The sequence below is a fragment of the Plecotus auritus genome, assembly GCF_963455305.1.
Source record: "Plecotus auritus genome assembly, chromosome: 3".
NCBI lineage: Eukaryota > Metazoa > Chordata > Mammalia > Chiroptera > Vespertilionidae > Plecotus > Plecotus auritus.
In genome coordinates, this window is record NC_137772.1 from 92,373,671 (window position 1) to 92,387,323 (window position 13,653).

General features: G+C 39.0%; 1 protein-coding gene across 2 annotated transcripts in view; it reads right to left on the minus strand.

Annotated features, from left to right (window-relative positions):
- Window positions 1–13,141, minus strand: part of RCBTB2 (RCC1 and BTB domain containing protein 2) — a 42,833-nt gene extending 29,692 nt beyond the window's left edge. The window contains exon 1 of one of the 2 annotated variants that reach the window (XM_080659241.1): window positions 13,020–13,141. The gene's annotated coding sequence lies outside the window, so the exon portion shown is untranslated. The remainder of the gene's footprint in view (window positions 1–13,019) is intronic. The other variant, XM_080659242.1, reaches the window with a different exon arrangement.
- Between the last annotated feature and the right edge of the window lie 512 nt (window positions 13,142–13,653).

Here is a 13,653-nt window from a genome sequence, read left to right on the forward strand (position 1 = left end):
AGAAAATTTCCCTGATATAGAGAAGAAAAAACCCACACAAATCCAAGAAGCTCACAGAGTCCCAAGCAAAATGAACCCCAAAAGACCGACGCCAAGGCACATTATAATTAAATTGGCAAACACCAACGACAAAGTAAGAATCTTAAAAGTGGCCAGAGAGAGACAGAAAGTTACATACAAAGGAACCCCCATCAGACTAGCAACTGATTTCTCAACAGAAACTCATCAGGCCAGAAGGGAACGGAATGAAATATACAAAGTCATGCAAAGGAAGGGTCTGAATCCAAGAATACTGTACCCAGCAAGGCTATCAATCAAAATTGAAGGTGAAATCAGGAGCTTCACAGACAAAAAAGGACTAAGGGAAGTTATTACCACCAAACCAGCAATGCAAGAAATGCTAAAGGGTCTGCTGTAAAAAAAAAAAAAAAGAAATAGGAAGCGAAGAAGGAACACAGGTGTAAAGAATAGGAATGGCGACAAATAAGTACCTATCAATAATAACTTTAAATGTAAACGGATTAAATGCCCCAATCAAAAGACATAGGGTAATGGATTGGATAAGAAAACATGACCCATATATCTGCTGTCTACAAGAAACCCACCTCAGAAAAAAAGACGCACACAGACTGAGGGTGAAGGGATGGAAAAAGGTTTTCCAGGCAAATGGAACCGAAAAAAAAGCTGGGGTAGCAATACTTATATCTGACAAATTAGATCTCAAACTGAAGGACATAACAAGAGATAAGGAAGGCCACTTCATAATACTAAAGGGAGCAATCCAACAAGAAGAAATAACTCTGGTAAACATATATGCACCCAATACAGGAGCACCCAAATACATAAAAAAACTCCTGGAGGATATCAAGGGAGAGATTGACAGCAATACAATCATAGTAGGAGACTTTAATACCCCACTATCACCATTGGACAAATCCTCTAAACAAAAAATCAGCAAAGAAACATCAATCCTAAATGACTCACTAGACCAGATGGAATTAATTGACATCTTCAGAACATTTCACCCCAAAGCCACAGAATATACATTCTTCTCAAGTGCACATGGGTCATTTTCAAAGATAGACCATATGTTGGGACATAGGCAAAGTCTCTTCAAATTCAAGAAGATAGAAATCATATCAAGCATCTTCTCAGACCACAGTGGCATAAAGCTGGAAATCAACTACAATAAAAACAACCCAAAGAAATCAAACACATGGAGACTAAACAGCATGCTATTAAACCATGACTGGGTTACCAGAGAGATCAAAGAAGAAATAAAAAACATCATGACAACAAATGACAATGAAAACACTACAATCCAAAATCTATGGGACACAGCGAAAGCAGTCTTGAGAGGGAAGTTCATAGCTCTACAAGCCTACTGCAAAAAACAAGAAACAGGGGTAATAAATTACCTAACCCAACAACTCAAAGAGTTAGAAAAAGGGCAACAAGAAAAGCCCAGTGTAAGCAGAAGGAAGGAAATAATAAAGATCAGAGCACAGATAAATGACATAGAGACCAAAGAAACAATACAAAAGATCAACAAAACCAAGAGCTGGTTCTTTGAAAGGATAAACAAGATTGATGAACCTCTAGCCAGGCTCACCAAGAAGCAAAGAGAGAGGACCCAAATAAACAAAATCAGAAATGAAAGAGGTGAAATAACAACAGATCCCGCCGAAATACAAAGGATTGTTAAAAAATACTACGAACAACTCTATTCCAACAAACTGGACAACCTGGAGGAAATGGACATATTCCTAGAAAAATATAACCTCCCAAAACTCAATCAGGAAGAATCTAAACAGCTCAATATGCCAGTAACTATGGAAGAAATTGAAGCAGTCATCAAAGAGCTTCCGGCAAACAAAAGCCCGGGGCCAGACGGCTTCACAGGAGAGTTTTACCAAACATTCAAGGAAGAACTAAAACCTATCCTCCTCAGACTATTCCAAAAAATTCAAGAGGAAGGAACACTTCCAAGCTCCTTCTATGAAGCCAGCATCACCCTAATACCAAAACCAGATAAAGACAACACAATGAAAGAGAATTACAGCCCAATATCCCTCATGAATGTAGATGCCAAAATCCTCAACAAAATTCTAGCAAATCGGATCCAGCAGTACATCAGAAAGATCATACACCATGACCAAGTAGGGTTTATCCCAGGAATGCAAGGATGGTTCAATATCCGAAAATCAATAAATGTGATACATCACATAAACAAATTGAAAGATAAAAATCACATAGTCATATCAATTGATGCAGAAAAAGCATTTGACAAAATCCAACACCCTTTCTTGATAAAAACTCTCAACAAGGTGGGAATAGAAGGATCATACCTCAACATAATAAAAGCTATATATGATAAACCCACAGCTAACATCATACTCAATGGGCAAAAACTAAAACCATTTCCCCTAAGAACAGGAACAAGACAAGGATGCCCACTCTCACCACTCCTGTTTGACATAGTACTGGAAGTATTAGCCATTGCAATTAGACAAGAAGAAGAAATACAAGGCATCCAAATTGGAAAAGAAGAAGTAAAGCTGTCTTTATTTGCAGATGACATGATATTGTACATAAAAAACCCGAAAGACTCTATCAAAAAACTAACAGACTTAATAAATGAATTCGGCAAGGTAGCAGGATACAAAATTAACGCCAAGAAATCTATGGCATTTCTATACACCAACAGTGAACTTACAGAAAGAGAGACTAAAAAAGCAATCCCATTTTCCATCGCACCAAAAAAATTAAGATACTTAGGAATAAACCTAACCAAGGAGGTAAAAGACCTATATGCGGAAAACTACAGGACACTAAAAAAAGAGATAGAGGAAGATGTAAACAGATGGAAGAACATACCATGTTCATGGATTGGTAGAATCAACATCATCAAAATGTCCATACTACCCAAAGCAATCTATAGATTCAATGCACTCCCCATTAAAATACCAACGGCATATTTCACAGACCTAGAAAGAACTCTCCAAAAATTCATCTGGAATAAAAAAAGACCCCGAATAGCCACAGCAATCCTGAGAAAGAAGAATAAAGTAGGAGGGATCTCAATACCAGATTTCAAGCTGTATTACAAAGCCACTGTCCTCAAAACAGCCTGGTACTGGCACAAGAACAGACATATAGATCAATGGAATAGAATAGAGAATCCAGATATCGACCCAAACCAATATGCGCAATTAATATTTGACAAAGGAGGCATGAGCATACAATGGAGTCAAGACAGTCTCTTCAATAAATGGTGTTGGGAAAATTGGACAGATACATGCAAAAAAATGAAACTAGATCACCAACTTACACCATACACAAAAATAAACTCAAAATGGATACAGGACTTAAATATAAGACGGGAAACCATAAAAATACTAGAGGAATCCTCAGGCAGCAAAATCTCAGACATATGCCAAAAGAACTTTTTCAGTGATACTGCCCCTAGGGCAATGGAAGCCAAAGAGAAAATAAACAAATGGGACTACATCAAAATAAAAAGCTTTTGCACAGCAAAAGAAACCATCAACAAAACAACAAGAAACCCCACTGTATGGGAGAACATATTTGCAAATGGTATCACTGATAAAGGTTTAATTTCCAACATCTACAGGCAGCTTATACAACTTAATAAAAGGAAGATAAAGGATCCAATAAAAAAATGGGCAACAGACCTAAATAGAATCTTTTCGAAAGAAGACAGAAGGAAGGCCAAGAGACACATGAAAACATGCTCAAAGTCACTTATTATCCGAGAGATGCAAATCAAAACGACAATGCGATACCATCTCACACCTGTCAGAATGGCTATCATCAACAAATCAACAAACGACAAGTGTTGGCGAGGATGCGGAGAAAAAGGAACCCTCGTGCACTGCTGGTGGGAATGCAGACTGGTGCAGCCACTGTGGAGAACAGTATGGAGTTTCCTCAAAAAACTGAAAATGGAACTCCCATTTGACCCAGTAATCCCACTCCTAGGAATATATCCTAAGAAACCAGAAACACCAATCAGAAAGGATATATGCACCCCTATGTTCATAGCAGCACAATTTACAATAGCTAAGATTTGGAAACAGCCTAGGTGCCCGTCAGCAGATGTACATCTACACAATGGAATACTATGCTGCCATAAAAAAGAAGGAATTACTACCATTTGTAGACACCTGGATGGAATTAGAGAACATTATGCTAAGTGAAATAAGCCAGTCAATGAAAGAAAAATACCACATGATCTCACTCATTTAGGGATAATGAAAAACATTATAAACTGATGAACCAAAAGATAGTTACAGAGGCAGTAAAGCATCAAACAGAGTGTCTAATTACAGCGGTAAGGTTAGGGAGAGGTGGGGGAAATAAGAGATCAACTGAAGGACTTGTATGCATGCATATAAGAGTAACCAACGGATGCAAAACATTGGGGTTGAGGGCAGGTATGGGAGTGGGGTGGGGGGGGGGCAATGGTTAGATATGTACACATATAATACCTTAATAAAAATTTGAAAAAAAAATAATAAAATAAATAAATAAATAAATAAATAAATATCATGTCATCTAAGATGAAGTATTCTATAATTTTTAAAAATCTCTGGGAATGGAGTGAACATTCCAACTCAAACCCTTCTATAGGACAGCATTATTTCACCCAGCTCAAACGTCACCATCTCTGGGAACCCTCTCTCTACTCCTCAGACTATATCCATAGTTCCTTGCTGGGTCCTATAAACTTTACATTCTATATACCCACAAAATGATCTGTTGGCATCCTAATCACTATACTGTGAGCCCCTCAAAGATAGATACTATCTCACTGATCTTCCTATCAGATGACCAATAAATGTTTGATGAAGTGTTTCATGCCACAGAAAATACATGCTCCAAAGGCATGTTTTGTTTTTTTCTAACCTTGCCACTTTCTCCATAAAAAGGGGGAAGTTCTTCTTCCATATGGACTCAGTCCTGTGCAGTCCCTGAGGAAAAAGTATTTGGTAAAATCAGCATCCCATATGTCAAATGAAACTAGTCAGGTTAAAATTACTTCTAATTAACAGAGAAAATAAGCTGAGCTCAAATATGGTGAAGAGAAGATAAAGGAATTACATTTTAGGCATGGGAGTTAATAGCTATAAAACTCCAGAGGTGTTTTAACTGTTCTGGAACTACCTTATTGCTTCTTATGGGAATCCTCCTGCTGAGGTTTGAAAAGCAATCTCAGGATAAATGTAGATTCTTAAATCTAAAAGGAAATAGTAGAAAATTTTCATTTCAGAGTTGACTTTCTACAGATAAAGAAAAATAAACTTTTGACCTTGTTCAAACTTTCCCTGGGATTGGAAAATTCCAAATCACTGTGAACAGCAGACTTATCAATTCTCAGCTCCACTGAGAAATATATGATTTACTAAGCTGGGGGAAAAAGGTAGGGGAGAGGGGAGGTAATGAATGAAAAGGATGAAACGATGAATGAACATGGCTTTGATATCCTAAACTTTAACAAAAAATCTGAAACAACAGCCATCAAGTATATAGCAACAGTACTGAATGTCCCTGCCTTAACCATCTTCACAATATTTTCTACCACATAGAAGTAATAGCAGAAGCAGCCCTTTGAGAATATACGTACCATATCCATGATTCAGTCATTACAAGTCAACTATCTCATCACAAAAGATGAAAAAAATAAAAAATAAATTTAATGAGCCTTCTCTTTACTCCTCAGTTTTTTAAGTGGTTAGAGTGTAGGCCCACAGACCAAAGAGTCTTGGGTTGGATTCCTGGTCAAGGGCATGTACCTCGGTTACAGGTTCCCCAGCTCCAGTACGGGCGCATGTGGGAGGCAACCAATTGATGTGTCTCTCTCACATGGATGTTTCTCTCTCTCTCCCCTTCCTCCCTCCCTTCCACTCTCTCGCTAGAAATCAATGGAAAAATATATCCTCTAATGAGGATTAAACAAAAAGCAATCTTATTTAATAATGTTGATATTTCTGGTTTAAGTTGGATTATATTTACTCAAATACAATCTATATTACAAGTACTAACATGAGGACATTTTATTTAATATTACCTACAAGTAGTTAGAGCCTTATAATAGACAGATAAAAACAATAACCAAAATAAGGTCAAGTCTTGCCCTGGCCAGGTGGCTAAGTTGGTTGGAGCATCCTCCCGTACACCTAAAGGTAGTGGGTTCTATTCCCACTCAGGGTTTATAGAAGCAACTGATTAAAGTTTCTCACATTGGTGTTTCTCTCTCTCTCGCCCTTCCTCTCTAAAATCAATAAAAACATATCCTGGGGGAGGATTAAAAAAGTAATAATAAGGTCAAGTCTTAAAAGTGTTCCTTATTGATATTTTATATGCCCTTGAGGCTACTGATAAAATTTTGTTTTCCTCAGCTATAAAAAGATCTCTCAGAATATAAGGAATAATAATATATTCAGAATACTTATAACTCAAACCATGGCAATTAATACAAACATTACTTCTAATGTTTGGAAAAGATATTCTTGCTTTAAAAGGATCACTTGGAGTTTTCTTATAAATTTACTAGAGGCCTGGTGCACGACATTTATGCACTCCAGGGTTGTGGGGGTGTGTGGGGAGGTCCCTCAGCCGGGCCTGTGCTCTCTCACAGTCCCTCTTGCAGTCTGGGGGACCTTGGGGAATGTCTGACTGATGGTGGGCCTAAGCCATCAGTGGGACATCCTTAGCACTGCTGCAGAGGCAGGAGAGGCTCCCGCCACCATCGCTGCGCTCGCCAGCCATGAGCCCAGTTTGTGGCTGAGCGGCACTCCCCCTGTGGGAGTGCACTGACCACCAGGGGGCAGCTCCTGCATTGAGCATCTACCCCCTGGTGGTCAGTGCACATCATAGCAACCAGTCGTTCCTCCGTCGGTTGATTTGGATATTAGCCTTTTATTATATAGGATAAAACTAGATCTGGTTGTCACTGTGGAAAGATAATTTCATATTCCTATACAATCTTTTCTATTAATTTGCCAAGTGCTTTAAGAGAAGGAACCATGACTCTTTTATTGCTATAACCACCACAAAGTAGAATGCAATGTATTCATTGAATACAGCTTTTTGAATATTGGGTACTAACTATATTGGAAATTCTTCTATTTTTGCCTCATCCTAACCGGAAATACTTTTTCCATATCTGTCCCAAGTTTATTGAATAAAAATTTAAAAGAGGAGAGGGATGAGAATAAAGAGAAAGAGGAGAGAAAGGAGAAGAAGAGAATTCAAAGGGAAAAATTGAAATAAAGAAACAGGACCAAAGTAGAGATAAGACTGCCCTCGTTAAACTTTAGACCACCTTTCGTTCCTGAAAGAAGGGAAATCTTGCTAATATGCCAAATCACTGAGCAGTACCCAGGTTTTTGTTTGTTTGTTTGTTGTCTTTTCCACCTCATCCCTGTACCATTGTAGATAGAGATTTATTTTAACAACTGTATATGCTGGTTTTTAAGGAAGAAAAAAATGTAAGTTTTTTTTCAGTGTCTTTTAGAAATTTCAAGAATAGTAACACATTAAAAATTAGAATGATAAAAAATGAGCCATTCTGTTTATTTGATAAGACATAATTGCATCAAGGCATAAGAAAATTACCATATTCAAATAAAAACATTCAGTTGAATTCAATTAACATAATTTCATTTTTGTTGATCAACATTCCCAATATATTAGTTTCCAATATACAAAAATGATTCAAGATTAATTATTATTTTACAGTACTGTGAAAACATATTGGATCTTCTAGCATTGTGAAAAATGCCTTTTTAAAAAAACATTCCAATATGATGCAAACACATAGAAGAAACAGAGAAGGAAAAGAATATACCATCTTGCAACTTTAATAAGGTCATTATTTACCTGAGAAAAATACAATTTAAAAATTATATCAGCTCTATTATTCAAAAGTCAGCAGTAGAGGTACTCAATTATAAAAAAAATCAATATTGTACAATATAACTTCTAGATATTATACTTTATAAGTTATGGGAGCAGGCTCAATCAATATTGTACAATATAACTTCTAGATATTATACTTTATAAGTTATGGGAGCAGGCTCAACAATCAAGTTACAATATAACTTCTAGATATTATACTTTATAAGTTATGGGAGCAGGTAACATATGAAAAAAAAACATACTAAAAAAGCTTAATCTATAGTATTTCAACATAGAAAATTCAAAGGAAAACATCTGGAATGTGAAAAAAGCAAAACTTTCAAACTTCTGGAACAAAATATAAAACATATCTTTATGATTTCAGGGCAGGGAAAGATTTCTTAAATAAGACACAAAACAAAAGCATAAACCACAAAGAAAAGACCAATAAATTTTACTACATTAACGCTTAAAATTTTGGCATAATGAATGACAAAATGAACAAAAGGAAAAACGTGCCAAGGAATGGGAGAAGATATTTTCAACACATATAACTGATAGCTGACAAAGGGTGAGCACCCAGAATATATAAAGAACACTTAAAAATCAGTAAGAAAAAGACACGTTAGAAACGGGCAAAGGATACAAGCAATTCCCAGAAGAAATTAATAAATATACAAAAAGATGCTCAAATTCACCATGGAATTTATGATGGAAATGCAATCACAATGAGATAGATCTCATCCATCAGATCTGCAAAATTAGAGAGGAAAATACCTAGTGTTGGTGAGGATGCAGACCAAAAGACACTTGGATTGCTGGAAGGAATGTAAACTGATATAATAACTTTAGAGAGCAATCAACAATACTGCCTTTCAATCTTTTTGATATATATATGTAGTTGAAACAAAAGTTTCATAAAATCTTACCCTTACTACATGAGATACTTATATCTTCGTTTGTATTTTTTCCATTTTATTCTATTCTACCCTGTTTTATTTTATCTTTCTCTATTTCATTTTTTTAAAACATACTCAGCCCACTAAAATAATTTCAAGATCATTAATAAGTCATGCCATATACTTTGGAAAACAATGGTCCAGATAAACTCTAGAGTATATACAAAATTTTCACAAAAACAAAACTAGAAATAGAAAGCTATATACTGAGGTATGTGCATACCACACTAATTAAGTAAATTATCCAGAATCAACACAGATAAATCTCCAAAACAATTTTGACCAAAATCACTAAGTTACAGAATGATACATATTTGATAAAATGTTAAAACATGCAGAAAACAATAGAATTTTAATGTGGTGTGGATACAGTGCCATATATATGGCAGGACTTTGATAGGTATTTTTTTCATATGGACATTTTGATGGAGGTAATACCAGAGATAAAATTTGCCATGTAATTCTATCATTGAATTGGTATGATTTGGCTTTTCCATCTGACAAGACAGTTTTCAAGATGCTAAGCTTAACTTAATCATCTGAGTATGGGAAGATAACCCAAAGTTAAGGAAAACAACATCTTAGAATCAGAATGCCACCATTTTAATATTGCCTTTACCATGGACACAGGAATTCAATACAGGTTTAAAAATGAAAACTCATAACCCACAATTTCTTTCTCCACCTACAAAATAACATTTTATCAGTACCATAGGAAATTAATAACCAAATAGCACAGACACAACATAGCATCTTAAATGCCATAGAAAAAAATAGAGAAAATAGAGAGAAGTTTACTATTAGTGTATTAGAATAGCAAAAATGTGTTTTTTACTTCTGATCTAAATCTATTTACAAGTTTCCCCCTTTTCTGCACAGGAGTGCAATATTTCTTGTAGACACTGAACAGGGGCTGGGATTGTATTGGGAAGATATTCTTCATAGTGATAGTGTCATGGCATTAGATCATCCCACATGATACATCCTACATGTTACTTTATTTTTTTTCCTTACACAAGTTTTGGGATTTATTACTTGGCTCATGTATATAGTTGTATATAGTTAATTACTCATATTAAAAAAGTGCATTGTAAAATAGTTTCTTATGCACTTCCTCATTTGTTTAAATATAATTTTAAAATTATGCTATTATAGGATATTACTGTACTGATATTTGCTTTGCAATTTGAAAAGAAAATGGGAGAATAAGTGTCATGGCATTAGATCATCCCACATGATACATCCTTTTCTAAGCAGAAGCTCCTGCTGATGATCACTACCTTTACAGGGTCAAAATTAGATGTTCAAGGGCCAATGTTTCAAGTTTTCGCAAGAGTAATTTTCAAAACTAAATATACATCAACTAAGATAATCTTCTGCATGACATTTTCTATTTTGGTTGTTTTCCTCAGTGTGTATAGTTCAATAATTTATTTCCAAATTATCCCTGTTTAGAACAGATAACTTCTTATTCTTATATACTCTATTTCAAGAGTTTTCCTTACACTCTTAATAACTACACGGTTGAATACTATTGGACAAGCAGACAATCTTTTGATGACTGAACATGGTAATATATACATTCTGAATCCTCTCAAAGAACAGGTCAAATAATTCACTTCCCTGTACAAAGCATATAAAAGGCAGTCTCTACACATTATTGTTGGTAAAGCAATCACTATTAATCAGTGTGTCTGCTAATATGACGTCATTATGGACTGATATTTGGTTAGGCCTATCTGGTTCATTCAGAAGTCTCTAAGAGCAATAATTTAATACCTTAAAGCCTGACATAATACCAAGTGAATCTTTAACAGTTTCAAATAAAGAAAAGCAATGACCATGCTTAGAAAACGTCACAAGTCATACACAGTCAGAGGGACATTAAGAAACAATTGCAAAGTGTCGTTAAATGTAAAGAAAACATACAAGTTTTTTCAACACATCTGTAGTACTCCTTTGGCTAGTCTCTTCCATTTAAGAGCCCAGTCTCTTAACTGATGTGCTGAGTTAAAGCGTAAAATCCTGAATAACTTGAACTCAATTTGAAAAAACATTTTGTTATACCTTTATATTATAAACGATGATTACACTTGCTATAATGGTCATAGTATGAGTCCCCATGAAAGACATAGTAGAGAATGGCAAGGAACATTTTCTCCCAGAAAGACAATTAATTCTGAAAGCCAGTTCTCTGCCATAACTATCACCTTCAGTTTACCCTTCAAACCCACAGTAACCATGCTGTTAAAACTGCAACCCATATGTACACTCCCAGTCCCCTTTCTCTGCTCTCTTTTTTCATAGCACTCATAATTTTCTAGTATTAAATACATGTTTATTGTTACTCATTCTTTGCTAGAATGTAAGCTCCAGAAAAAAAGAAATCATTGTCTATTATGTGCACTGACATATCCAAACACCTAGGCCAGGATCTGATACAAAGCAATCACTCAGTAAATGTTTGTTGAATGAATGAATGAATCCAAGTTGAGAGTTTAGTACAGAATATTTCTGGAGACAGTCAAATTTCAATTTCATTTATACAGTTCACAAATATATACTGAGATCTGATTATGGAGGAGACAGATCATATCATATCAGATAGTGATAAGTGCAAAATAGAGCAACTTAAGAGCAAGAAGCAGCTACTGTGGAAGAGGTAGCTACCTCCATGATGTGATGGCAATTGTTTTGAGGCTTGAATGAGGTTGGGTGCTGTGCAGATTTGGATGGAGGGGGAAAGTAAGCTTTGAACATGGACAAAATAATGAATGGATAGGCTCTAGGGTTGAGGAGTCCCATACCAACTGCATGATGGGAGTGGGGTGTGCAAGAACATATTGCAATTGATAACATGTACTGGTATATACTACCTAGTGCCCTGGAAAATAGAAATTACATTTCACCTAGAGTACTCAGATTCTCTGACAGTACTTCTGTTCCAGCCCCCAAACGTCTGTATCAGCACATCATGTAAGATTGCAGGGCACACAGTAATAACATTGTTAAAAAAGTTCCAAGTAGCCCCAGGAGTCACGCAACTGACTTAAGAGCCAAGGCCCAGGATGGTGTAAAGCCAGGTAGAAACTTAGTACCAGCAGGTGCAAAGCCAGGAGGCTGCACAGGCAGGACTGTGTCCTGCCCGCTGGGGAAAGCTTCTTCCAAAGCGCCATGTGTGAGCGCGACCACTCTCATTCAGCGCTGATAAAGTGGCCAAGCGGGGCACCAGGCAGCTCTAGGGCAGGCATCCTGTCACAGTTGTGGAATAGAACTGTTCCAACGTTTTATGTAATTTCCCAAAAACAAAAGCAAAAAGTTCACTCTGAACTCGCCTTCCAATTCAAGTAGGAAGTTCCTGTTCGGCCAAGGCGGGGCACTTGGAAAATTATCTGCCTCTGAAAATCCCCATTTCCGGGTCTGAGAGAAGCAATGAGCTTCCAGCTTAAAATAAAGATTTAGAGCGATTTCTCCCCATCCCTTCCACATCAGTTTCACAACAGCTTCGCCTAGCGTGGTCAAACTTTGTGCGTTATCCCTCGAAACCTGGACCAAATGCTGAAGGCACAATGAGTGAGTGAGCCGATTGGGGCCTGGACCTATGTGACTAGATTGACGGGACCGGAGCCAGAGTCGAGGCGACAGAAACGAACACATCAGTAGCCTACGTGGGACGGCGAGTGGGAAGGGACAGAGACGCTCAGGACGCCCCCCACCCGGTCTGCGTAGTCTCCGGGCAGGCGACACCCCTAAGGTCACATCAAACGCCGCCCTAGATCAGGTCCGCTACCTCCGCCGGCAGCGTCGCGCATGCGCAGCGCCGCCGAGGCGGCAGGCTGATGGGTGTGCAGCCCCGGGCCCCGCGCCCAGCCCCCACTGGCGGGTTTGCGCACGCGCAGCGATGCTCGGTCCCTAGGCCTTGGCGGCGGTGCAGCCCGCGGCGGCGCCTAGGCCCCGCTAGTGCAATTGCGCTCACGGGAGGTGGGCGCGGCTGGGGGGCTCAGAAGCTGCTTCTGAGCGGCGGCCTCGTCCCGCAGCGCGGGCAGCGGGGGCGGCGGCATCGCCCCGGGGACACCTGAGACTGGCCCGCTGCAGCCCCGGCCCTTCCCGGCTCGGCACGCCGTACCCAAGCCCTACCTCAGCGCCGGCCCAGCCGCATCCGCTCCGCCTCCTGCGCCAACCGTACTGCACCGTCGCCACGGGCGCGACGATGTGGCGCCTCCCCTTGAAGCGGCCAGGCCTCGGGATGCGCTCGGGTGCCGGGTGGACCAGGGAGGGGAAGAGAAGGGAGCCCACACGAGGGGAGGGGGGCCGGGGAAGGCACCTCGCCCCTCCTCTCGTTTCTGCTGCCCACTGCGCGCCCCGCTCTTCCTCGCCGACCACCCCTCCTGTGGAGCCGACTCCTGGGGCTGGACACCTCCTCTCGCCTGGGCCCATCTCTGCCCTTTTCTCCGGAATTCCCATGTGGGACACCCCCACCTTCTCCATGGTTCTGGTCCCCAAAGCCTTGGGATTTTGGAGATGCCTGATCCCACGTGTGAGGCGTGTATGATGCTGTGGGCAACCTTGTCTACTGTCCTGCCCCGGCTTTCCTAGTGGTGGTACCCCTCTGGGATCTCAAGTCGCCTTTTTCACACGGTTCCCCTAGTCGCCTCACTAATGTGGGACAAGCCCTGCACCTTTCTAGTACAAAGGCTGAAATAACGAGTGATGTGTGCTGAGGGGTAACCTGAGTTACTTTGGGACCAAGACCTGAAACAGCCACACTCGC